The sequence below is a fragment of the Rhinoderma darwinii genome, chromosome 13 (assembly GCF_050947455.1).
Source record: "Rhinoderma darwinii isolate aRhiDar2 chromosome 13, aRhiDar2.hap1, whole genome shotgun sequence".
In the NCBI taxonomy this organism is placed as follows: Eukaryota; Metazoa; Chordata; class Amphibia; order Anura; family Rhinodermatidae; genus Rhinoderma; species Rhinoderma darwinii.
This window is the reverse complement of record NC_134699.1, coordinates 26,768,909-26,793,742: the sequence shown is the minus strand read 5'-3', so window position 1 is coordinate 26,793,742 and position 24,834 is coordinate 26,768,909. Positions and strand designations below refer to the sequence as shown.

General features: G+C 45.4%; 1 protein-coding gene and 1 long non-coding RNA gene across 2 annotated transcripts in view; one reads left to right on the top strand and one right to left on the bottom strand.

Annotated features, from left to right (window-relative positions):
• Positions 1-24,834, bottom strand: part of LOC142665571 (uncharacterized) — a 282,261-nt gene that overhangs the window by 146,107 nt on the left and 111,320 nt on the right. The gene's annotated exons all lie outside the window — the stretch shown is intronic.
• The window catches only part of RAB5C (RAB5C, member RAS oncogene family), a 29,587-nt gene continuing 17,874 nt past the window's right edge, over positions 13,122-24,834 (top strand). The window contains exon 1 of the mRNA XM_075846511.1: positions 13,122-13,237. The gene's annotated coding sequence lies outside the window, so the exon portion shown is untranslated. The remainder of the gene's footprint in view (positions 13,238-24,834) is intronic.

The following is a 24,834-nucleotide window of genomic DNA, read 5'->3' as shown; positions in this document are numbered from 1 at the left end:
CTGCAGTGCCTGAGCGTTGTTGTCGTAACCAACGTTGTCTGAGCAAATCGTCTCCTAGTATTTCCCAGTTCCTGTAACTGTATCCCGTGCTATCCTGGTTAAGTGCCGTGCTGAGCTGAAGTCGTGCTGTGCCGTATACCACACCTGTCCTGCTACCCCATGCCTGACGTCTGCCTGCTACCTAGTCCCAGCTGAGCCTGTCTCGCTACTGTCCAAGCTGCCACAGGTAAACTATACGAACTATAGACTGTGACCTGCGTCCTGTTTGCCAGCTGCCATACCACCAGGGCGGTACGGCCCAGTGGGTCCACGTGCCCCACGTGACACTGTGTCCCCTTATACAGTAATAGTTCCACGTGTGCCCCTCATACTGTAATGGTGCCCCGTGTGCCTCCACACAGTAATGGTGCCCCCAGTGTGCTCCCACACATAAATGGTGCCTCCACTCAGTAATCTTGCCTCCTTAGGTCTCCTCACCGTAAAAGTGGCCTCTCACACTGTAAAAGTGCCCCCCTAGTATTGATGCCAACTTAGTGCCCTCCACACAGTAACTGTGCCCCCCACTTAGTAATGGGGCACCATTAAAGTAAGGGTGCCCCATAGTGCACCCACTCAGTAATACAGATCCCATATTGCCTACACTCAGTAAAGCTGCCCCCCATCTTTTACCAACCATCTCCAACAAAAATGTAAAAATCACCTGTACCTCTTATTTTATATGCAGGCATAAAGATCATATTCCATTGCATACCAAATTAAAATCTACGGTCCTGTGCATGGGGTCTTACTGAGGTATTCTTCCATAGAAGCATTATAGGGACTGTGTGTGCTGCTGTACAGTCTCCATGCACACAGCTTTATCTTTTTCCAGGTCTTACTCTCCTCTGGCAAAATGTGCCATTTAGTAGTATGGAAAAGGTGAATGACAACCATTGTGGGAGCAGTAATGGAACTCAGTAATGGAACTTTTGTCACATAGATTTCAAGAAATAGATATACAAAGAACTTACTGGAGAGAATTTAAAATAATGTATATTTACTAGTGATTTTTGTTATTTCAGAGAAAACTTGAACAATAAAAGTACATTTACCGATACTTGAGAAACATAAGAACTGCAAGTATTGAGACTTAATCAGACCAATTTAGAAAATGTGCAGGTCACCTTGGATACAGGAATGGGACACATCCTGATGTCCTTGTCACTAGAATAATAAGCAGCAAGTGATATGGCCTTGCTTTTACTGAGAACCTTCAAGCTCTACTTGACACCTGGAATTGAGTGTGAGCCCTATGAGACATTGAAGTCTTGATGTGTTTAATCCTCCGCGTGTGGAAAGGGTTACAGTCCTACAACATCTGCTTGCATCAGCTTTCAGTTTTGTCAGCTAATCCCCATTGTACATTGCATGTTAACTGCTTGCATTCTGGAACCTATTTTAGCTATGTGAGAAATAAGAAGTACAGAAGAGATGACAACAGCTCAATTAGTCATCTTGTGTCCTCGACTGACAATCTGTGCCATTTTCTTTACGTGTACATTTAGTACGTTACCATTTATATACATGTATTCAATATTTCAGTAGCGCTTCATTTACCAAGCATACATCCACATGCACACCATCATTGTATCCATGGCATGATAAATGAGGATGCCACGGGGGTTAATATTTACATACCCTACCCAGGGGCAAGTGTAGCGTTTTAAAGAGGAAGTTTCCCACAAGGATTGTAATAAGATTCATTCCCACAATGTTTTTCATTAATACATTCATATATATATATATATATATATATATATATATATATATATATATAATTATGCAAAGTGTTTAAATATTTTGACCGGCCGGTGCTTGCCTGCTAAAACAAAAGCTTTACTGCTGTGCTCAATCTACAGCTCTGATCTAAATTAAAGTGCTGTATTAATCTAAACATTGATGACATAGATCTAAGGCAGGGGTCTCAAATTTGGCCGGGTAAGTGGGCCACATATAGAAAAAATGGGAAGTTGACGGGCCGCATTACTTTCAAATTTGATTCAATACAAAATTATTAATCAGTTAGTTATTTGATCTACTATAACACTATATTACTATAACAATAATACTACATTACTATAATAACAGCGCTAGGTTTAAAATTTGAGATATTTCTCCACGTGCTTATTTCAACAATCCAGTTTTCCAGTTTAAGTGTCGCTAAATGCAGTCCGGCGGCTCAGTTGGCAGTGTTTGGAAGACACACGTCAAGATTGGGCAGCCCCTTTATAGATAGTGCCACAGTGCCCTCGGTGGATGCTGCCACAGTGCCCTCTGTGGATGCTGCCTCTGTGCCCTCTGTGGATGTTGCCGCAGTGCCCTCTGTGGATGCTGCCGCAGTGCCATCTGTGGATGCTGCCGCAGTGCCCTCTGTAGATGCTGCCACAATGCCCTCTGTAGATGCTGCCACAGAGTCCTCTGTAGATGCTGCCACAGGGCCCTCTGTGGATTATGCCACAGTGCCCTCTGTAGATAATGCAACACACCCCTAGATAATGCCACAGTGCCCTCTGTAGATAATTGAACACACCCCTAGATAATGGCAGAAAGCCCTTTGTAGATAATGCCAGAGTGCCCTCTGTAGATAATGCCACAGTGTCCTCTGTGCATACTGCCACAGTGCCCTCTGTAGATGACTCCACAGTGTCCTCTGTAGATGCTGCCACAGTGCCCTCTGTAGATGCTGCCACAGTGCCCTCTGTAGATAATGCCACAGTGCCATCTGTAGATAATGCCACAGTGCCCTCCGTAGATAATGCCACAGTGCCCTCCATAGATTCTGCCACAGTGCCCTCCGTAGATGTTGCCACAGTGCCCTCCGTAGATGCTGCCACAGTGCCCTCCGTAGATGCTGCCACAGTGCCCTCCGTAGATGCTGCCACAGTGCCCTCCGTAGATGCTGCCACAGTGCCCTCCGTAGATGCGGCCACAGTGCCCTCCGTAGATGCGGCCACAGTGCCCTCTGTAGATGCGGCCACAGTGCCCTCCGTAGATGCTGCCACAGTGCCCTTCGCAGATGCTGCCACAGTGCCTTCCACAGATGCTGCCTCTGTGCCCTCTGTGGATGTTGCCGCAGTGCCCTCTGTGGATGCTGCCGCAGTGCCCTCTGTGGATGCTGCCGCAGTGCCCTCTGTAGATGCTACCACAATGCCCTCAGTAGATGCTGCCACAGAGTCCTCTGTAGATGCTGCCACAGTGCCCTCTGTGGATTATGCCACAGTGCCCTCTGTAGATAATGCAACACACCCCTAGATAATGCCACAGTGCCCTCTGTAGATAATTGAACACACCCCTAGATAATGGCAGAAAGCCCTTTGTAGATAATGCCACAGTGCCCTCCGTAGATGCTGCCACAGTGCCCTCCGTAGATGCTGCCACAGTGCCCTCCGTAGATGCTGCCACAGTGCCCTCCGTAGATGCTGCCACAGTGCCCTCCGTAGATGCGGCCACAGTGCCCTCCGTAGATGCGGCCACAGTGCCCTCTGTAGATGCGGCCACAGTGCCCTCTGTAGATGTTGCCAGTGTCCTCCGTAGATACTGCCACAGTGCCCTCCATAGATGCTGCCACAGTGCCCTCCGTAGATGCTGCCACAGTGCCCTCCGTAGATGCGGCCACAGTGCCCTCCGTAGATGCGGCCACAGTGCCCTCTGTAGATGCGGCCACAGTGCCCTCTGTAGATGTTGCCAGTGTCCTCCGTAGATGCTGCCACAGTGCCCTCCGTAGATGCTGCCACAGTGCCCTTCGCAGATGCTGCCACAGTGCCTTCCACAGATGCTGCCTCTGTGCCCTCTGTGGATGTTGCCGCAGTGCCCTCTGTGGATGCTGCCGCAGTGCCCTCTGTGGATGCTGCCGCAGTGCCCTCTGTAGATGCTACCACAATGCCCTCAGTAGATGCTGCCACAGAGTCCTCTGTAGATGCTGCCACAGTGCCCTCTGTGGATTATGCCACAGTGCCCTCTGTAGATAATGCAACACACCCCTAGATAATGCCACAGTGCCCTCTGTAGATAATTGAACACACCCCTAGATAATGGCAGAAAGCCCTTTGTAGATAATGCCACAGTGCCCTCCGTAGATGCTGCCACAGTGCCCTCCGTAGATGCTGCCACAGTGCCCTCCATAGATGCTGCCACAGTGCCCTCCGTAGATGCTGCCACAGTGCCCTCCGTAGATGCGGCCACAGTGCCCTCCGTAGATGCGGCCACAGTGCCCTCTGTAGATGCGGCCACAGTGCCCTCTGTAGATGTTGCCAGTGTCCTCCGTAGATACTGCCACAGTGCCCTCCGTAGATGCTGCCACAGTGCCCTTCGCAGATGCTGCCACAGTGCCTTCCACAGATGCTGCCACAGTGCCCTTCACAGATGCTGCCACAGTGATGTCAGGGGCTTGCCCAGAGCTGGAGTCCCGGAGCAGAGCCGCTTCTAGCACTCTGCCTGGGATTCCAGTTCTGCTCCTGACATCACTGTCCATATGTGGACAGAGATGTCAGGGGCAACCCCAGAGCTGGAGTCCCGAGCAGAGCGCTAGTAGGCTCTTCCTGGGACTCCAGCTGTGCTCCTGACATCACTGGGACTCCTGCTCTGGGGAAGCCCCTGACATCACTGTCGATGTATGGACAGCGATGTCAGAGGCTTCCCCAGAGTCCCAGAGCAGAGCCTATAGTAGCGCTCTGCCCGGGACTCCGGCTCTGGGGAAGTCCCAGACATCGTGTGTCCAAACATGGACACCGATGTCAGGGAATTCCAGAGTCCCGGAGGAGAGCCGATACTAGCGCTCTGCCCGGGTCTCCGCTCTCGGGAAGACCCTGACACACTGTCCATATATATGGACAGTGATGTCAGGGAATTCCACAGAGTTCTGGAGCAGAGCCTATACTAGCGCTCTGCCCAGGACTCCGCTCTGGGGAAGACCCTGACACACTGTCCATACACCGCTTTCCAAATTATTATGCAAATGTTATTTTTCGCTGATTTTCCTCAATAGTCTATGCAAATGACAGTCAGTATAATCTTCAAGCCAACAACCGTTGGAGTATAATGCAAATTTTATTGAACAAATCTCCTAATGATAACAGATCTTTTTTTAGAAGTAAAAACTCAAAATGCACTGTTTCAAATTACTATGCACAACAGAGATCAAAACATTTTAAAGGTTGTAAAGAGAACTAAAATGGTAATTTGTTGAATTTGCAGCATCAGGAGGTCATATTAACAGAAATCAAAACCTCTTTCAATGAAAAAAAACTTCACAGGCCAAGTTACATGTTAACATAGGACCCCTTCTTTGATATCACCTTCACAATTCTTGCATCCATTGAATTTGTGAGTATTTGGACAGTTTCTGCTTGAATATCTTTGCAGGATGTCAGAATAGCCTCCCAGGGCTTCTGTTTTGATGTGAACTGCCTCCCACCCTCATAGATATTTTGCTTAAGGATGCTCCAAAGGTTCTCAATAGGGTTGAGGTCAGGGGAACATGGGGGCCACACCATGAGTTTCTCTCCTTTTATGCCCATAGCAGCCAATGACACAGAGGTATTCTTTGCAGCATGAGATGGGGCATTGTCATGCATGAAGATAATTTTGCTACGGAAGGCATGGTTCTTCTTTTTGTACCATGGAAGAAAGTGGTCAGTCATAAACTCTACGTACTTTGCAGAGGTCATTTTCACACCGTCAGGGACCCTAAAGGGGCCTACTAGCTCTCTCCCGATGATTCCAGCCCAAAACATGACTCCGCCACCTCCATGCTGACGTCGCAGCCTTGTTGGGACATGGTGGCCATTCACCAACCATCCACTACTCCATCCATCTGGACCATCCAGGGTTGCACGGCACTCATCAGTAAACAACACGGTTTGAAAATTAGTCTTCATGTATTTCTGAGCCAACTGCAACCGTTTCTGCTTGTGAGCATTGTTTAGGGGTGGCCGAATAGCTTTATGCACACTTGCAAACCTCTGGAGGATCCTACACCTTGAGGTTCGCGGGACTCCAGAGGCACCAGCGGCTTCAAATATCTCTTTGCTGCTTTGCAATGGCATTTTAGCAGCTGCTCTCCTAATCCTATTAATTTGTCTTGCAGAAACCTTCCTCATTATGCCTTTTTCTGATTGAAACCGTCTGTGCTCTGAATCAGCCACAAATCTGTTCACAGTACGATGATCACGGCAGCAGAGAGATCCTTTTTCTTTCCCATATTGCTTGAAACCTGTGGCCTGCTTAATAATGTGGAACGTCCATCTTACGTAGTTTTCCTTTGATTGGGCACACCTGGCAAACTAATTATCACAGGTGTCTGAGATTGATTATAATGATCCAAAGAGCCCTAAGACACAATACCATCCATGAGTTTAATTGAAAAACTAATAATTAAATGTTTATGACACGATACTAACGCTCTGCCCGTGACTCTGCTCTGGGGAAGACCCTGACAACACTGGCCATATATGGACAGCGATGACAGGAAATTCCACAGAGTCCCGGAGCAGAGCCGATACTAGCGCTCTGCCCGTGACTCTGCTCTGGGGAAGACCCTGACAACACTGTCCATATATGGACAGTGGTGTCAGGGAGTTCCACCGAGTCTCGGAGCAGAGCCTATACTAGCGCTCTGCCCGGGACTCCGCGCTCTGGGGAAGACCCCGACACACTGTCCATATATGGACAGCGATGTCAGGGAATTCCACAGAGTCCCGATGCAGAGGCTGTACTAGCGCTCTGCACGGGACTCCGGCTCTGGGGAAGACCCAGACATCGCTGTTCATATGTGGACAGCGATGTCAGGGAATTCCAGGGTCTCGGAGCAGAGCCTATACTAGCGGCTCTGTGTCCCGCAGGCCGCAGATGACAGCCCCAAGGGCCGCGTGCTTGAGACCCCTGATTTAAGTTGTTCCATCACAATGTGAGCCACGAGGGTATGACCTCCAGGACCCCCACTTATTACGAGAACGAAGGGGCTGTATAGTTCACTAAGCTCCTGTAATGTTTTATCAGCCATTCATTTGAGTAGAGCTAAATTGAAAAACCGAACAACAGCTCATGGACAAGAATAATGCTGTGTCTGGTAATACCACAAGGGATTACGATGGAGCTACACAGCCCCTTTGTTTAGGCCCATGCAACCCCTTTATTCACCCACAGTGGAGAGCACTAATGCCTCGCAGCCATTTGGTCCTGGGTTTAAATCTGTCTACGAGCAACATTTGTATGGAGGTTGTGAGTTTACCTTGAGTTTCAATGGTTTTCCTCTCACAAAAATATAATGAAAGATGAATTGGCTTTCTATGAAATTAGCTTGTGTGTGTGTTAGCTTGTGAGCCCACTCATGACAGCGACTTGTATGAGCAGTAATGTCTGTACATCGCTGTGGAAGATATTGGCGCCATATAAGTTACATATAAACAAACTAATAATGGTAGTCAAGTTAACGTTCCATAGTAATGTAAGTACAAAATCTAAAAAAAACTGCTCTACAAGAAAACATGGAGAAGTTCCTCAGAGCAAACAATCAGGTCACTTCTTCCATTCTAACTTGTACTAGAGAAATTAAAGCGGGAACCTGATTGTCTGCTTGGAGCTACGGCCCTATTTTTGGTCTACACTACATTTAATAGATGAGGTTCTTTGTGTTAAGTAGAAAATGTCAAGTAGCAGGACACCAGCGTAGTACATTTTATTATAGTCAATACAATACATAAACATCTTGTCCGTAAACTGCCAGAACTACTATGAGCCATAGACAGGAGATGGAAATCGGTTTTCAGATGGAAATTGTAACATAGTTTGGTTGAAAAAAAAGACAGAAATCATTTTAAGTGAACCTATTCTAGTACAATGTTGATCCAGAGGAAGTCAACAAACGCTATTAAGTATTTTACAGAATAAATCCTTGAATCAACAACTTATCTCCAGTAACCATAACTTTTTATATTATTACTTACAATAAATGCATCCAGGCACCTTTTGACCATGACAACTTCACCTGGCAGAGAGTTCCAGAGTCTCACTGCTCTTACAGTAAAGAATCCAATTCTATGTCGGTGTAGCAACCTTCTTTCCTCTAGACGTAGAGGATGTTCTCTTGTTATAGTTACAGTCTTGGGTATAAATAGATCATTAGACAAATCTATGTTATGTCTATTAATAGATTTATACATAGCAATTAGGTCACCCCTGAGCCATCTTTCCTTTTTTCTCTTTACAGCAATCCATCCAGTCCAATTACTTTGGTTGCCCGCTTCTGAACCTGCTCTAGCTCTGTTAAGCTTCTTATACACAGGTGGCCAAAACAATTTTTAATTATGAAGACAATACTTTTGCCCAATATCATTACAAATATATATCTGTAAAGAATCGAATGCAGTAAAAACCATAAAATAAAACACCAAATTGTGAATGACTGTAAAGAGTTAAATGCAGGGAAAAAACATAAAATAAAATGCGAAATAGCCCTGTACCATAAACTTGAGATTACAAGCGACTACTGGCCAAAAGATCCATTGTCATGAAGGGTCTATGGAAACACTGGGCCGTACCGCCTTGGCGGTATGGCAGCTGGCCAAAAGGGCGCAGGACTATATCTATAGTTCGTATAGGTACCTATGGCAGCTCGGACAGTAAGTAAGGCAGGCTCGGCTGGGACTAGGCAGCAGGTCAGGCGAGGTAAAGTAGGTCAGACGTGGGATACAGCCCGACACGACTTTGGGACAGCACAGTGCTCGACCAGGATGGTATGGAATGCAAGGAACAGGAACTGGGACAGGAACACACTAGGAGGCCATCACATAGACAAACTTAGGAAACATCAACAACGCTCAAGCATAGAAGCAGGGGGCTGGACCCCTCTTATAGTCCAGGGTACTTACGGGTTCAAATCATGAGAAGTCCGGTGCGCGCGCTGCACCTTTAAGAGCGGGCACGAGTGTGCGCGCGCACACTACGGGATCCGGCTGAGGTGAGTGGACGCGAGCGCTGGCGTCTCCTGAGGAGGAGGATGGGGCCAGCGCTTGCCGACTCGTGGTTGCGGATGTCAGGAGGAGGTTGGAGCTGACGGCCCGCAGCCACGGACATTACATCAATCACAACAGATGGCAAATATTTTCAATCCGTCTTTGCCGACGTACTATTGTGATGGATGCTCTGCCAAGCAGATTGGAACGAAGAGGAACGGAGTTTAAACCTCTTTGTGGTCGATCTATCCTACAATTTTCTCATACAAATACTTCTCAGGGTCACATATCCAAACTGAATAAAGTCCAAATCTTCCTTACCAACTTTATATGATTCTATTAATGATTGGGAAGAAATGCAAACATAAGTCCATTCTACAATGATCCAACAACCAGATTACGTGTTGTAGCAGATGTAGGACCAAAAACGTATAAATAACAAGACATCACACCTGCTTTTCCTATGACGTCTATGATCAGATTCTGTTGTGTATCCTGTGGCAGGTTCCTTGCTAAAGGGAGCACCCTGCTGTTCATCTACTATATGACAGTAAAATGTTAATGTGCCTTACAAAGTAAAGAAGATTAGATTATTGATGGCGACACTTGTCTCACGCTGCTCTACCCGGACCTCAAACAGCCAGCAATGCTGCTAGGGTGCAGTGAAAGGCCATTGTCATTACTATTTCGCAATACAAGATGGTTGTGGGAATTTTGCAGTGACTCAAGGATTCATCAAAGGACCTGCTAAATTATGCCTCTTCCATGTTCCAACTTTTCATGGAAGAAGTGTATTATGACCGTCAACCAGATCATGTTTCCCAAGTCTGTTGTGCCTGGCAAAACAATACATATCCCTGAGCGGATTCATCCTGATAATCGGAAAGAGGGAAGGGGCCAGCCAGGGCCAAATTTACCCACAGTAGGCATGTCCTTAGGGAAGAGAATAAGGGGTAGGGGGAAAGTTTATTGCAAGTGCAGCAATGCAAGTGTGAAAGGCAGACACTCAGGACGGGACAAGGCACTTGGCATAGATCAGTAGCTGCGCTGTATTCCTCAAGAGACACGCGCCAGCTTGTGAAATACAAAGTGCACTGCACGTTGACTCCAAGCCACTCAGCGGTACACCAGTATTAGTATGCGCCCACCACCTAATTTAATGTCTATGGGACTGATGGAAAAAGCGGAGCGATGTACTCGGCTGTTTTCATCATTCCCATAGACTTTGAATGGAGCGGCAGCACGCATGTTCAACCGCAACTCCAATAAATGCCCTCCTCAATGTGGTCGAGCAGTGAGGACGAACAGGGGATTCACGACCCCACCGTTCTCGCGATCAGTGGGGGTCCCAACAACCAGATAATGATCACCTATCCTATTTAAGCTGTGGCCTACTTGACGTGTGGCGTCTAAGGCACCAGACATTATGGGGGAATTTATCAAGACTAGCGTTTCAGACACCAGTATTAATCTAAGGAGCGCTGGTGTAAGATGCACCTAATTAATAAATTAGGCGCATCTCTGGTTGTTCACGCACTAGAAAGTCAAATCTACTCCATGAGCGGTAGTAGATTTGTGCTATAATGTATGCCAATTTCTTGCATATATTATAGTAAATTTGTCGAGCCACGGTTGGCCCTGCCTCTTTTCAATTAGTCCCGTCCACTTTATAGGAAAGTCGCATGAGCGGCGCAAATGCCTCAAAAGTAGAATTTTTGTGCAAATTGCAACTTTTGTGGCATTTGCGACATTTCTATGCCAGAAAACTGGCGTAGAAGAAATAATAAATCCCCCCTATGTGCCTACAGGATCTTGAGATGTGAATACATTACTGGGGCCAACCTGAGAGGAGGTCGCTCTTTTCCATGGGCGCCTTTGTTGCCACAGGGAATTACTATTTTGGGCTTTTAGGACCGAGCGTCACTGTATCACTGCATTCCAAGAGTCATAACTTTTTTCTTTTCCTTTTGATGTAGCTGTTTGATGGTTTGTTTACAGTGGGACTAATTGTATTTTTCAATATCATTTTGGGTACATATAATTTCTTGATTCTATTTTAAATTATTTTTATGAGGGCGATGGAAAAAAACAGGGATTCAACAGCTTAAAAACTGAGTGTACCATATAAACCATATATACACGCTGAAAACACACAACCTGAACAATGTAAAAGTCTTTTATAAGTAGCTTACAGTCATGACCACCTTGATGCTCAGGATAGGCCATCTGATCTGTGGGCAGCCCAAAGCAACCAATCACAGCACAAGTTTTACTTTTCCAGAGCACTCATTGGTTGCTATGGGAAACAAGGACAGTTGTAATGTTAGGCCCTGTTCACACTGAGTTTTTTGCAGGCAGAAAATTCTGTTTGGAAAAATCAGCTACGGTTTTTATGAAGTGGTTTTGCACCACAGGTGTTTTTTGACACATTTTTTGACGCCTTTTTTTTTACCTCTTTCTTTAACAGGCCAAGGAAAAAAAACGTGAGCGGTTTTTGCCATAAAACGCGTAAAAAAATGCTGCGCCCATTGGCTGCATTTTTTTTCGTCTCCCATTGATTTCAATGGGGTTCTTGAGGCGGAAAACGCCTCAAGATAGGGCATGTCGCTTCTTTTCCCCGTGATCAATGGGAGGCAATTTCAGTCGTTTTTTGCTCGGTTTCCGCCACAAAAAAAACTCTGTGTGAACAGGGCATTAGACATTTTTTATAAATCCCACTTAGGCTACATGCACACGTTGCGTAATTTGGTGCAGAAAAACGCACATCAAAACCGCAGATAAACTCAGGAATTTCCGCAGGTAAAATCTGCACTTAATATTTTTTTTAATGCTTTTTTGGTGCGTTTTTCACATTTTGATGCGGAAACAGGTGCAGATTTTATTCTGCAGATTTCAGCGTTTGTTTTTTTTTAACTTGTCAGATAAAATTCTGAGACGGAAACCCAAGATAAATGGACATGCTGTGGTTTTTAAAACATGCACCGCAGCTCAATTTACATGTGGTAAAATTTTGCAATATGTAGATGAGATTACTTGAAATCTCATTTATTATGCTGGTTCTGTATTACGCTGCGGATTAGCCACAAGAATATCCATGCAGGAAATCTGCACAAAATACGCATCGTGTGCATTTGGCCTTAGTTTTCCATCATTTGGAACCAACCCCGTGAAATAATTGTCTTTAAGAATTGTTTGGCCCATTCCCGCTTGGGACCTCCTCTATAAAGCAAAACGGGGAGCCCCTCTGTAACAGCTGCTCTGTTGGACCTGGCACGTCCATGCATTACATGTAATGTCGCCATGAAACGCCACTTTTCTCCTGCAGGGGAATTGTACGACCAGACAAGAAGGACTAGCGACAAAAGCGGCTTCCATTAAAAAAATTAACGTGTTATAAATATAATTATTAGGCGCTGTGGCGTCTGATTAAATAAATGCCCTGTGTGAACGGTGTGAGGCTAAGGAAACTAGCACGCGGTCGTAATACAATCGTATTTCAGCTGGAATTATTTGAACGTCCACGGTTCTACTGAATTGGTTTTGTTTGGTGAAATGAACAATATATTCCTGAATACATTGCATTACTGTTAACAGCTACGTCACTCACTTGTGAGGGAGAAGTATATGGCCGAACGATGCACAAAATTAAAAAGGTCTTCAAACATTGTCATTACCTCAGTTCATTAGCCACGCCCCTTATGTCATTCTCTGATTTAAATAAAGTTGCAACCCTTTAAAAATAAATGTTACGCACACATCCTTGCACTATTTATCAGAAGCCATTAATGCTAAAGTTATATAAAGTAACATGGACACACAAGGCCCCTGTGTCATTTAGCTTTACAAAAGAATGACTAACCCGATGTAAACCATAAACAATGCTAAAAAGCGAAAAGACCGGACAGTAGCCTCCCAGCCCTGCCCGCTACGCACTCTCGTCATACAAGTTCAAGCTCAATCACTAGACGTTCTGTACAATAAAACTACAACTCCCATCATCCATTGTGTCCCTATTTCCGCATTCCACCACTCCCATTACATCACTTCCAGCGCGAATGGCGTGACTTTGACAAGCAGATGAGGTGATTGGCTAATACTGCTGTCAGTTCACTGAACACACTAATCAGAGCGGATGACAGTGGGGTGTACCCGGAAGTGGGACAGGAAAGCCGGAAGTTGAGGCCGAACGAGAAGGAAGAAGAGAAGGATCTCCCGGCGGGAGTGAGGAGGCGGATACAAGCAGACAGGTGAGACCGAGGCGTTAGCTGAGGCCTACTAGGTGTAGAGCTTGCGCCTGCTTGGGAGGGAGTGTTATGGGCCGTGGTCCTGCCAAGATGACGCCGTAGGAAAGTGATTTGGGTAGAAGAATGGGACTGACTGGGATTACCGGGAAAGTGCGGCGTTTCAATTAATGGACACGCCAGTGGAATTCATGATAAAGCAGTCTGTGGCGCTTTAGCTATTGGAGGACTACAAGTCCCAGCTTCCTTTGCGTTCGTTAGGATCATTCCTGTCCATAGACACCAATTTTCCCCGATGTAACCAGCGTTCCTATAGCTTTAACTATTGGGGTGCTGGTTGCAAATGGGGAATACATTGCACTCTATTATTCCATGTGGTAAATGATTGATTCAAATAGGAAGTTAATTGCTTCTCATGTATTATGTCATAATCACTACAATCATAGTATAGAATAAGACTTGTTCTCTAGTGACATAATGTTGATAGCCATCATTACTTGTAATATCCATGCAGATAATGCAACAGTTACAGCCGATCTGGATTGTTCCTAGTCTGAGTCTGTGGTGACTGCACGATTTTTACTCTCCAGGGGGATCTGTCACTAGGAGAATTTATTTTATATGCTTCAAACTTTTGATCTTTAATTATTATCTCTGCATTTAAAGCAAAGCATCAGGCAAATCTGATCTAGTGCAATGTTTAGTGCATGGCCGAGGGGCTGGAGCACGAAACCGAGATTATTTTTATTTTCAATGTCACGCTCCAACCCTGCATAAGATCTTATTCGGACGGCTGAAATACGGCCTCGTTTTAGCCTCCATATTATGACTGCAAGTCCCAGTGTGGCCGCAGGTTTAATGACCTGAACTAACAGCATCGCAGTGTATCGGATTTGCTCATTGTTCCTTTAAAGGGGCTGTCTCATCAGAGACTAAATGCAGCCATCGGAACGCTCAGCAGATTGCACTTGGTCCCACTTCTTATTCCGGGAGAAGCGGCGACCAGCCAGGAATTTTCTCTGCGGCGACAATGTAGTATTACATGGTGGCCATTCAGATGGCGGCTTGAGCAGGGTGTACGGGTCGTATAGAGCGGTACTCTGTTCTGGCTCATAGAGGGGGGGTGCCAAGTGGGGGTCCTCCCTCAGTGCTGTGCATAACAAAGATCTATAACAACATCTCTGCAGGAATTTCCTGTGTACGGCGATCGGATCATTACATTTTTGCTAGAAGCCGTTTTCTCGGTGAAAGTCACAAATTATAATAAAGTACCCGTGTGTAGGTTAAGGAGCGCCAGACCTAGTCACTACCCAGCACCTCCCAGAAGTGGAAGACTGGGGGTTTAATTTGGTAAGAGAACCTATAGCGGACTTCTTAATATTGGGGTCTCTTTTTCAGATGCTTTAATAATGCTAAGCTAGTGGGAAGACACCTAGTAACCGGCCCAAAGTACTCAAGGAATGCAGATAGAGGTGTGACCGTGTGTCGACTCAGTATCCGCCTTTCTCCCATCATCTAGCTGGTGTCGTGTGGAGCATGCCAGAACTATTTGAAAAACTTTTAGCACCGGGAAGGTTACCTGCCTCGTATGCTTATTGATACCTGCTTTGTTGTGGCACCTCTATTTGGCACTAATATAGCTCTAGTATTTAGTACCTGTTGGGCCTTGTTCACACAATGCAGAGTTTGCAAGTATTTTTCAAGCCAAAACTAGGAATGGAACCTAAACAGAAGAAATAAAGGAAGGGCTTATAGGTTTGCTCTCGTGGATCGAAATCTAGTTTTAGCTTAAAAATAAATGCATGCAAAATCTGCAGCAAATCTTCACAGCTTGAATAAGGCCTTAGTGTCATGTGAGCCTCCTTTGTGCTAATGGCTGATTATTTATAAGCATATGTGACCTCAGTTTTGGGATTAATACTATAGCCTTTAGGAGCCACTTAGACTACTCCAGGTGGCCAGAACTTCCATAGCCATCAATAGAAAAACATAACTAGGGACCAGTGGGACTGAAAGTGTATTACATACCCGTTGTAGTAACTAGGAGATTCCAAAGATCTACCAGTCAAAAAACAAAGGAGCATGGCACTCTGATGAACTTTCCCTTTAAATACCATAACTTGAGGTCAATGCGGCAACAGTGCATTAGTATAGTGCAAACCGTTTCCTAATTGGTAAAATTTGTAGTTCCATTTTAACTATGAACTTTGTGTGTACTAGACATTGCCGCTATTAGATGTAACGTTATCTGATGCGAGCAACTTAGGCCTCGTTCACATCTGCGTTGGGGTTCAGTCTGAGCTTTCCGTCAGACTACGCTATGGCTTCCGGCAAAACGACGGGTCCGGTGCACAACAGAGATGAACGGAAACCATGGGCACCAGATTCGTCACCATTGAAATCAATGGTGATGGAAACGGAAACCTCTGGTTTCCGTTTGTCAGTTTGTCTGTTAAGTGTCCTGTTCTGACGGAAACCTCAGACGGAACTTCAGAACGGGACCCCAACGCAGATGTGAACGAGGCCTTACATGGTTAACCTGGCCAACGAAAACCTCAATTAAACACATCTTTGCAATGGCATACACTAAGGCCATATTTACATGAGCGTGTTAAACGTCCGTGTCACGGCCGTCCCACGGACCTTTGTCATTCAATGTGGCCGTTCACACAGCCGTTTCAACGGACCGTGTAATGGGTCGGTGAGAAAAAAGGACATGTGCTGTTTTTTCACGCATCTCTCCATAGACTCATCTATGGGCGATGCGAGACATCGCGTCCCGCAGCGCAGAGCACGGATGCACCCCGGTCGTGAAAAACGCTTTTCACGTGCGAGATGCGCAACGCTCGTGTAAATAAGGCCTAAGTCTAAGGATATCTACCTCGTGTAATGGTCTGCATCTAAACTGGAAGCTTGTGGCTATGGTTTGCCAAACCATCTATAAGGCTTTGCACACATCTGCATCAAGGCTTTACATTGTTCTGCTTCCCTGTGTAGGGAACAGCGAGTCAGCGACACCGCTCCATTCATTTCTATGGGACTGCCGAAGATGGTGCTTGGCAGCCCCATAGAAATGAATGGAGCGCACCACTGCTCCATTTCTATGGGGCTCCCAGAAATGGCAAGGTAAACCCGTTCTTATTATCGATGGGGATCCCAGCAGTCGGACTACCGTTGATCAGCTATTTACCACTTATCCTCTGGATAGGCGATAAATAATGATTATCTGAAAACCATCTGCCTCAGTATGCATAGAAGTTACGGGATAGTTTCTCTGCCTTGTAATTTATATTCATTGCTTACTGCAAAAGAAATCGACTCTCCATACATGGGCTTATTGATGGGCTTGTATACAACAAGCAAAGCTGCAGTGTAAAGCAAGGAAGTGCATCAGGGCAGCAGCTATAAGCAGGAGGAAAGATTTTAAAATGCCTTATACTACCCGTGTATAATGAAGACAGCCCCCTTTCAAATAAAAACTGGCCTGGCGTTCAAGGGGACTGCTGCTGCAGGAAAAGGTGTAGTATTAATTGACTGGCCGACCATGTAATACATGGACAGACGGGAGCCACTCTTTTATAGAACGGCTTTCCATTTTGTCTTATAGGTGGAACTCCCGAGTGGGGGAGGAGGAAGGGCATGGCGGACTTGGACTCTGTTTTGCAACGAAACTGTAGAGTAAAAAGGCAGATGGTCATCTGGTAGCTGCGGATCAAGCAGAAGAGAAGAGTACAACTGCCAGGGGCCTAGTACGTTAAGGGAAAACGGGTCCAGGGGAAAATCACTTCCTACAGGAAAGTTTAGATTGGCATAGACCACATCAGCTTACCAATGTGTGGTATGTGGAAGACTAAAGGAAAGTGTTCCACTGGAGCCAAGTGTTTATGTAGTGGGCGGTTGCCTCTGGGGTTTGGGCAATGAGATCCTCCATTCTCCGCACCAACGCAACCTCCTGGAACCATTCATCCAGGGTGAGAGAAACTCCATGGATTTCCACTTGTGTGGAATAATTGATTGCACTGCTTGTAATAAGTGTCTGGTGAGGGATTGTTTGAGTACATGGGCATGGGGAACATATACAATAATGTCGCCTCAGGGGGGGTTCAGGTACCAAGACTCCAGTGGTTTCATGGATGACTAATCACAGCCTTCCAAAATGTCCTCAGTAAAGGGCAACCCCACCAAATGTGTCAGAGTTGCCAGGTGCGCCACAGCGCCAGCAGCAATCGGGGACCGAGGGGTACCATTTATGGAGTACAGTTGGGAACTGTACCATCTAGATGCTATTTTAAAGCTGGTTTCTTGAGCACGGGTGGCTATAGAAGCCTTATGGGAAAAATTAGAAGCATCTATTCCACTGTGCGTCTATAATAGAAGCATCTATTCCACTGTAATTCACGTTCCCAGGATTTACAGTATGGGGAAGCTGTTGTGACCGTTGGGTGAGATGCAGATGGTAGAGTGTGGAGATGGCATGTGCGGGGGGAGGTGCGAAATCACATTTCTCTGCGTATTCTTTAGAAACTGATGCGTGAAACACTGGCAGCACACGGATATCGTCCATGTGCAGTCTGTGGTTTTCATGCACCCATAGATGTCAATTGGTGACAAGGTCTGCAAAAACTGACTAAAATAGGACATGTGGTGCATTTCACTCAGCGGACACTTGCTGCGTTATAAATCACGCTTGCCTGAAAAGCCCTATTGACTTGCATGGGTCCATGTGCTGTCGGTTATTTCAACAGACACCACACGGATGCTGAACGTGCTCGTCTGAATGAGCCCTAAGGCCTTAATCGGATGGCCGTGTTCGGTCCGTAATATACGGACCGTGTGTCTGCAGTATTTCCTGGACTGACCACAGTTCAGGGATGGCATCTATGATGCTAGGAGTTATTACCTCCCAGCAGGAATACTGTCCCGTACTGAAAACATGATTGCAGTACGGGACAGTATTTCCGTGGGGAGGCAGAGACTCCTAGCATCATAGATGAGTATGAGGCTAGGAGCAAGGCCCCATGAACTGTGTTCAGTCCAGGAAATACGGCCAACACAATTTGATGTGGAAAAGCCGCATCAAAACTGTAGGTAAAATCTGCGTTTCATATTCTGTTTTTTTTAATGCAAATTTTAAATTTTGCAGGTTATCTTCTGCGGATTTTGGTGCTTTTTCTTTTGTTGTAAACTTATCAGGTACTTTATTAGATACAATTCTGACGCAGGAATGCGGGTCAATTTACAGGCGATAGATTTCTGCAACGTGTAGACGAGATTACTTGAACTCTCATTTTCTTTACTTGTTCTGTATTACGCTGCGGATTTGCCGGTGTGGCACATCCATACGTAATATGCTTTATGTGCATATCTCCTCAGGACGTTAGGATGAAATGTGAACGCCTTTCTTATCATGGTCATTTGGATGTTTTCTTGTTACCAACGTGATGCACCATACGCTTAGATTGTTTTTTTTCATACACTCTTCCTTGTTACGGTAATGCTACACCTGTCTGGTGCCAGGAGAACTTTTTGTTTTCCCACTCTTGAACATGGCTACATGTATTAGCTGCCGGCCAAGTTTGTTTCCATCAGCTGACGTAGGAATTTACTAAGAAGGCGGCTTTGGTGAATGACTCAGAACCTGGTGGAACTTCTAACCTCCAATGCAGACAAACTCAATGCCGACTCATGACTGAACAGACTGACAATTACTGATTTCCTTTTCTTCTGCTGATCACTGTTGTGAAATATGGAAAGAGAAATTGGCATTTTCTATTCTTCAGAAATGTCGATTTCCCAGCTTCAGTGTGCACAATTGTGAGATTTTTAGTACGGAGCAGCTTTTTGATCAGAATTGCTGTGCGGCTGTAGAACCTCACACGGCCATGCTTTCATGTTGGGTTCAAATGTTTCCTCAGATCTCATCTAAGGAAAGATAGAATATGCTTTTTGCTGCGGTGTTTGGCAAGCAATAAATGACATGTCCAGGGATTTGTGGTGGGATCTGTCAATGTCTGCTAGGACACTCCCCGGTATGTGAAAACCATGTGGTCATAGGACCGAGTGGAACCTCCGACCCTCTGTTACAATGCATAGGATACAGCGTTTGCTGGGGGCTCTGTTCACATCTGCATTAGCTCTTGCGTTTTAAATGGATCTATCAAATTTAATGGCAGTGGAGGAAAATGTGGATGCCTAATTAAAACAAATGGAAGGTAGACTATCCACTTCTTTTGTTTTCTGTTATTGGTTTTTATTAATGGGGTTTTCTTTTTCTGTATTCATTTTTTCTTTTTTGGATGTAGGAAGTGATATGCTTGCGCAGTTGGAAAAACTGACCTATTAATCGTAATTAACAGATGCAAGCGGAAGACATTCCCTTGGTATCAGTCATCCATTGACTTTAATGCAAAAAAAAAAAAAAAAGCCTGGAAAGCTCCTCTGTCAAGTTTCCATAATTTTAGGCAGAAAAAAATAGCCCAGCAGGCTAAGCTATTGTTTTCAGCAATAAGATGTGAACCTTATGGGACGGAGCCAAACTGAGGCTAAAATGTTGGTGTTTTTTTTGTATTTCTGTGATTGAACAAAATAACGGAAAACACAACACAGATGTGATCAGAGCCTAAGGCTTAGTTACAAGGTTCGGATAGCACTAGGTAATGGTGTGGGTGTATGAGTAGGGGCCCAACCCGATCCAGTAGAGAAAAGAAGTACTATGCACACCAATATGGAATTATTTATCCAAGCAAATAATTTTATTTATTTGTAGCCAGTGACAGTGCGACGTTTCTGTCAAAAACCTTGACCTTTTTCAGGCACTTTAGTCAATACTGGTCCTGCGTGGCTGGCGCTGTAAGATTGGCGGGTAACCGCTGTGTGAGGTTGTGTGCATGGGTTCTTACAGTTGGCTACTACCGTGTTTCCCCGATAGTAAGACACCCCCGATTGTAAGACGTATCGGGGGTTTCAGGGGGGTCGGCTAATATAAGCCGTACCCCGAAAGTAAGACATATGTCTTACTTTCGGGGAAACACGGGGGTATTGCCGCCTCCTGCCCACTTCCGCGCCGCCCCCCTCTCCATACGTCACCGCGCCGAAATACGGTAATGCAGGATAGAGAGAAGGGACAGCCTTTTCTGTAATAAAAGTTAAAGAAATTCATACTTACCCGGCCGTTGTCTTGGTGACGCGTCCCTCTCTTCACATCCAGCCCGACATCCCTGGATGACGCGGCAGTCCATGTGACCGCTGCAGCCTGTGATTGACCTGTGATTGGCTGCAGCGGTCACATGGCCTGAAACGTCATCCAGGACGTATGCTACGGTATATTTTTTTCCAATATAAGACATACCCCGAAAGTAAGACATAGTGGGGCTTTTGGGGATAAAAAGAAAGTAAGACACTGTCTTACTTTCGGGGAAACACGGTACTTCTAAGGCCTCATGCGCACGACCGTAAAAATCATCTCTAATTCCGGACGGTTTCACTTCTATTGACCCCAGCACCTTCCCGTATATTTGCGGGAAGGTGTCTGCGCCGTAGAAGTATAATGCAAAAGATATGACATGTCCGTTCTTTTGCTTTTTAAAGGCGCAATCATTTTACGGGCCGTGCTTACTTACACGGGCCGAAAATGCAAGTTTCTGTCCGCAGCCGTCCGTGCTCGTAATCACGGACCGTGATTGCGGTCACAGCCGTGTGCATGGGGCCTAAGGGAAATAAATGGGTGACCCTGAAATACTTGGCAAGGGTTTCTGCTTTGGCTGACGGGTTCCTAAATGGAGACACCCCCCTAAGACGGCCGGCCATATGCCCTAATAAGTCATATGAGTAGGGGTTGCTTTAGACAGCCCCTTTAAATTCTGTACATTATCTTCATGAGCCTTTGTCACTTTCTATAATTTTTTTTTTTTTGTTTGGACTGGACTGTTTAATGTATGACCTGAATGTATCGAATGAGTATCTACCCATCTGAATGGGCTTCAGTGATCATATAGTTGTTTAATGATTGGTTACCAAAGTATATAAAGTGTAGCCAGAGGTTCTGATTTCTTAATTGTTAAAGAGGACCTGTCACCTCTCCTGATGTGTCTATTTTAGTAAGTACTTGTATTCCCCATGAAATAACCATTCTGAAGCATCTTTTCTTAGAACTCTACATTGTGCCATTCCTCTTATTCCTCCTAGAAATTTATGAATAAATTGACGCCTGGGTTTTACCAGTTGGGGGCTTGTGTCCCTACACCGACTATGTCCAATCAGTGCAGACAGTGAGACTGTATAGGGACACATCCCTTTGACACAGGGATTGGTGACACGCAGTTGTCAATTTATTCATAGAAAATATGTTCATGGGGGATACAAGTATTTACTAAAATAGACATGTCACGAGAGGTGACAGGTCCACTTTAACATTAATGCAAATGGTAGCTATCTTCATGTTACCGCTAAATAATCTTGCAATAAACTGCCCTAATAAGTCTAGTATATCAGAGCTTTCTCAAAGACTAAGTATTTCTACAGATATGTGTAATTTTGATTGTGTGGCTTTTTAGGACCACCACTACTTAATAAATAAGCCTAGATGTTTTCAAGGCCCAAGTAGTACAATGTTTGCAGTTTATTAGAAATGACTTGAGTAATTTTGCTCAACTTCACTTCCTTATTGGCAGAGGAAGTAGTGACTATTTTCTATCCACAATCCCAGGAAGAAAACTTCTCACGATCTTTGCTCTGAAATGAAAAACTTTTTTTTTTTTAAACCGGACAGGACAATCCGGAGATGCTCATACCTTTTGCAGTTCTTTACGTGTCGTCCCACCTTGCCATAACCCCCTGCCTCAAGTCTTGTCTTGAGTTCTGTATTTTGCTCATTCTATGAGTTTACTTATCATGCCAGACTTCTCTATCAAATTGGGAGGTTTTAGTTTTGGCTTAAACTAATATAAAGGAGAACTCCACCTAAAGTGGTACCTGAACCCCAGGTCGGCAATCGCATGCATTGTTTCTGAGATTTCCAGTAATGAGCTGCTTGGAGATGGACACTTGCAAAGGAACAAAACTGAAAAATTACACAGAGCTGCTGCATTTTCCTTTTCTGGAATTGGCATGTGCTCATGGACCTCTAGCAGCGTCTGACGTGTCTGTATGATTGTTTTTGGTCGGAATTGTAATAACTGAAATGTAAGGCTATGTTCACACGGGGTATTTTGCCGAGTTTTTTGACGCGGAAACCGCGTCGCAAAACTCGGCAAAAACGGCCCGAGAACGCCTCTCATTGATTTCAATGGGAGGCGTCGGCGTCTTTTTCCCGCGAGCAGTAAAACTGCCTCGCGGGAAAAAGAAGCGACATGCCCTATCTTCGGGCGCTTCCGCCTCTGACCTCCCATTGACTTCAATGGGAGGCAGGAGAAAGCGTATTTCTCGCTGTTTTATGCCCGCGGCGCTCAATGGCCGCGGGCGAAAAACGGCGCGATAATTGCCGCGAAAATCGGCGTGCAGGGAGAGGAATATCTGCCTCAAAGTTCCAAACGGAATTTTGAGGCAGATATTCCTCCCCCAAAATACTCCGTGTGAACATAGCCTTAGCTGTCAACCTGTCCCACACCATATCAGTTCTACCCTTCATTTATCTGAGTGGTTACTGCTCTAAAGAATGGTTTGGGGTGGGACATCTTACAGGGTGTATTTATAATCTGTTTTAGTGTCTGACCAAAGAAGATTTGAAGTAGAGAGACTGGGGAGATAGTGATAAGTTTTTAAGTATGGCATGGCTAATGAATAGCATCGATATCTGTGACTAAGGATATCACAAGCTGGCAAAAATTGGGTCAATAATTACAGAACTGGGACTATTAAAAGTCCTGCAATAACTACACTCGGCAAAGCACTTTCTGTGTCCAGGCCAACTTGGAGAGGGATTATTTTTGTACAAACACTAGGTATAGTAACAGCGGGACTTACAAAAGTGCCCCATTTCCTCACTATATTGGGAATTCAACAATTAGTTGATTTACAGGATATTTTCTTTGCCGAGTGGCGGACTATTCCGCTACTTACAGATGAGCCCTTTCTGTCCTCCTTGCCCGGAAACTGCTCTACCCCTACACTTGCCTTTACCAATCTGCCGTATGTACAGTGCTTCGGAAAGTCTTCAGACCCTTTCAATGTTTTCACATTTTGTTATGTTGAGGCCTTATGCTAAAATAAAAAATTCCAGTTTTTCCCCATCATTCTGCACTCCATACCCCATAATGACAAAGTGAAAACAGAATGATGGTAATGATGATTTATTGAAAGGAAAAACTAAAATATTGCGCTAATATATCCCGTACTTAGTTGAAGCACCTTTGGCAGTGATAAGAGCCTCCAGTCTGTTTGGGTATGATGCCACAATGTTTGCGCACCTGGATTTGGGAATTTCTGCCATTCTTCTCTCCAGATCCTCTCAAGCTCTTTCAGGTTGGATGGCATTCACGGAGTTGTCCCTAATTTACTCTTGTGTTGGGTTTGTGCTTAGGGTCATTGTCTTGTTGGTAGGTGAACCTTTGGCCCAGTCTGAGGTCCAGAGCACTCTGGATCAGGTTTTCATTAAGAATCTATCTGTACTTTGTTCCATTCAGCTTTCCTTCAACCCTGACCAGTCTCCCTGTCCCAGCTGGTGAAAAACACCCCCACATCAGGATGCTGCCACCACCATGCTTCACCGTAGGGATGGTATTGGGCAGGTGATGAGTAGTGCTTGGTTTCCTCCAGACATGACGCTTAGAATTGAGGCCAAACAGTTTAATCTTTGTTTAGTCAGACCACAGAATCTTGTTTCTCACAGTCTGATAGTCCTTGAGGTGCTTTCTTGCAAACTCCAGGCAAGCATTCTTGTGTCTTTTTACTGAGGAGAGGCTTCTTTCTGGCCACTCTGCCATTAAGCAAAGATTGGTGGAGTGCTGCAGTGATGATTGACCTTCTGGAAGTTTCTCCCATCTGCCGGATCTTTGGCGCTCCGCCAGAGTGACCATTGTGTTCTTGGTCACCTATCTTATGAAGTCACTTCTCCCCCCGATTACTTAGTCTGGTGGGGCGGCCAGTTTTAGGCTGGGTTCACACGAGCATGTTACGTCCGTAAAGGACGGAACGTATTTCGGCTGCAAGTCCCGGACCGAACACAGTGCCGGAAGCCGGGGTCCTAGCATCAGTTATGTACGACGCTAGGAGTCCCTGCCTCGCTGCAGGATATCTGTCCCGTACTGTAATCATGTTTTCAGTACGGGACAGTAGTTCCACGGAGAGGCAGGGTCTCCTAGCATCGTACATAACTATGATGCTAGGACCCCGACTTCCGGCACTGTGTTCGGTCCGGGACTTGCAGCCGAAATACGTTCTGTCCTTTACGGACGTAAGATGCTCGTGTGAACCCAACCACAAGAAGAGTCCTGGTTGTTCCAAACTTCTTCCACTTAAGAATTATGGAGGCCACTCTGCTCCTGGGAACTTTCAGTGCAGCAAATTTTTTTTAGTTGTACCCTTCTCCAATCCTGTCTCTGAGCTCTACAGGCAGTTCTTTCCTCCTCATGGCTTGGTTTTTGCTCTGATATGCATTGTCAGATGTG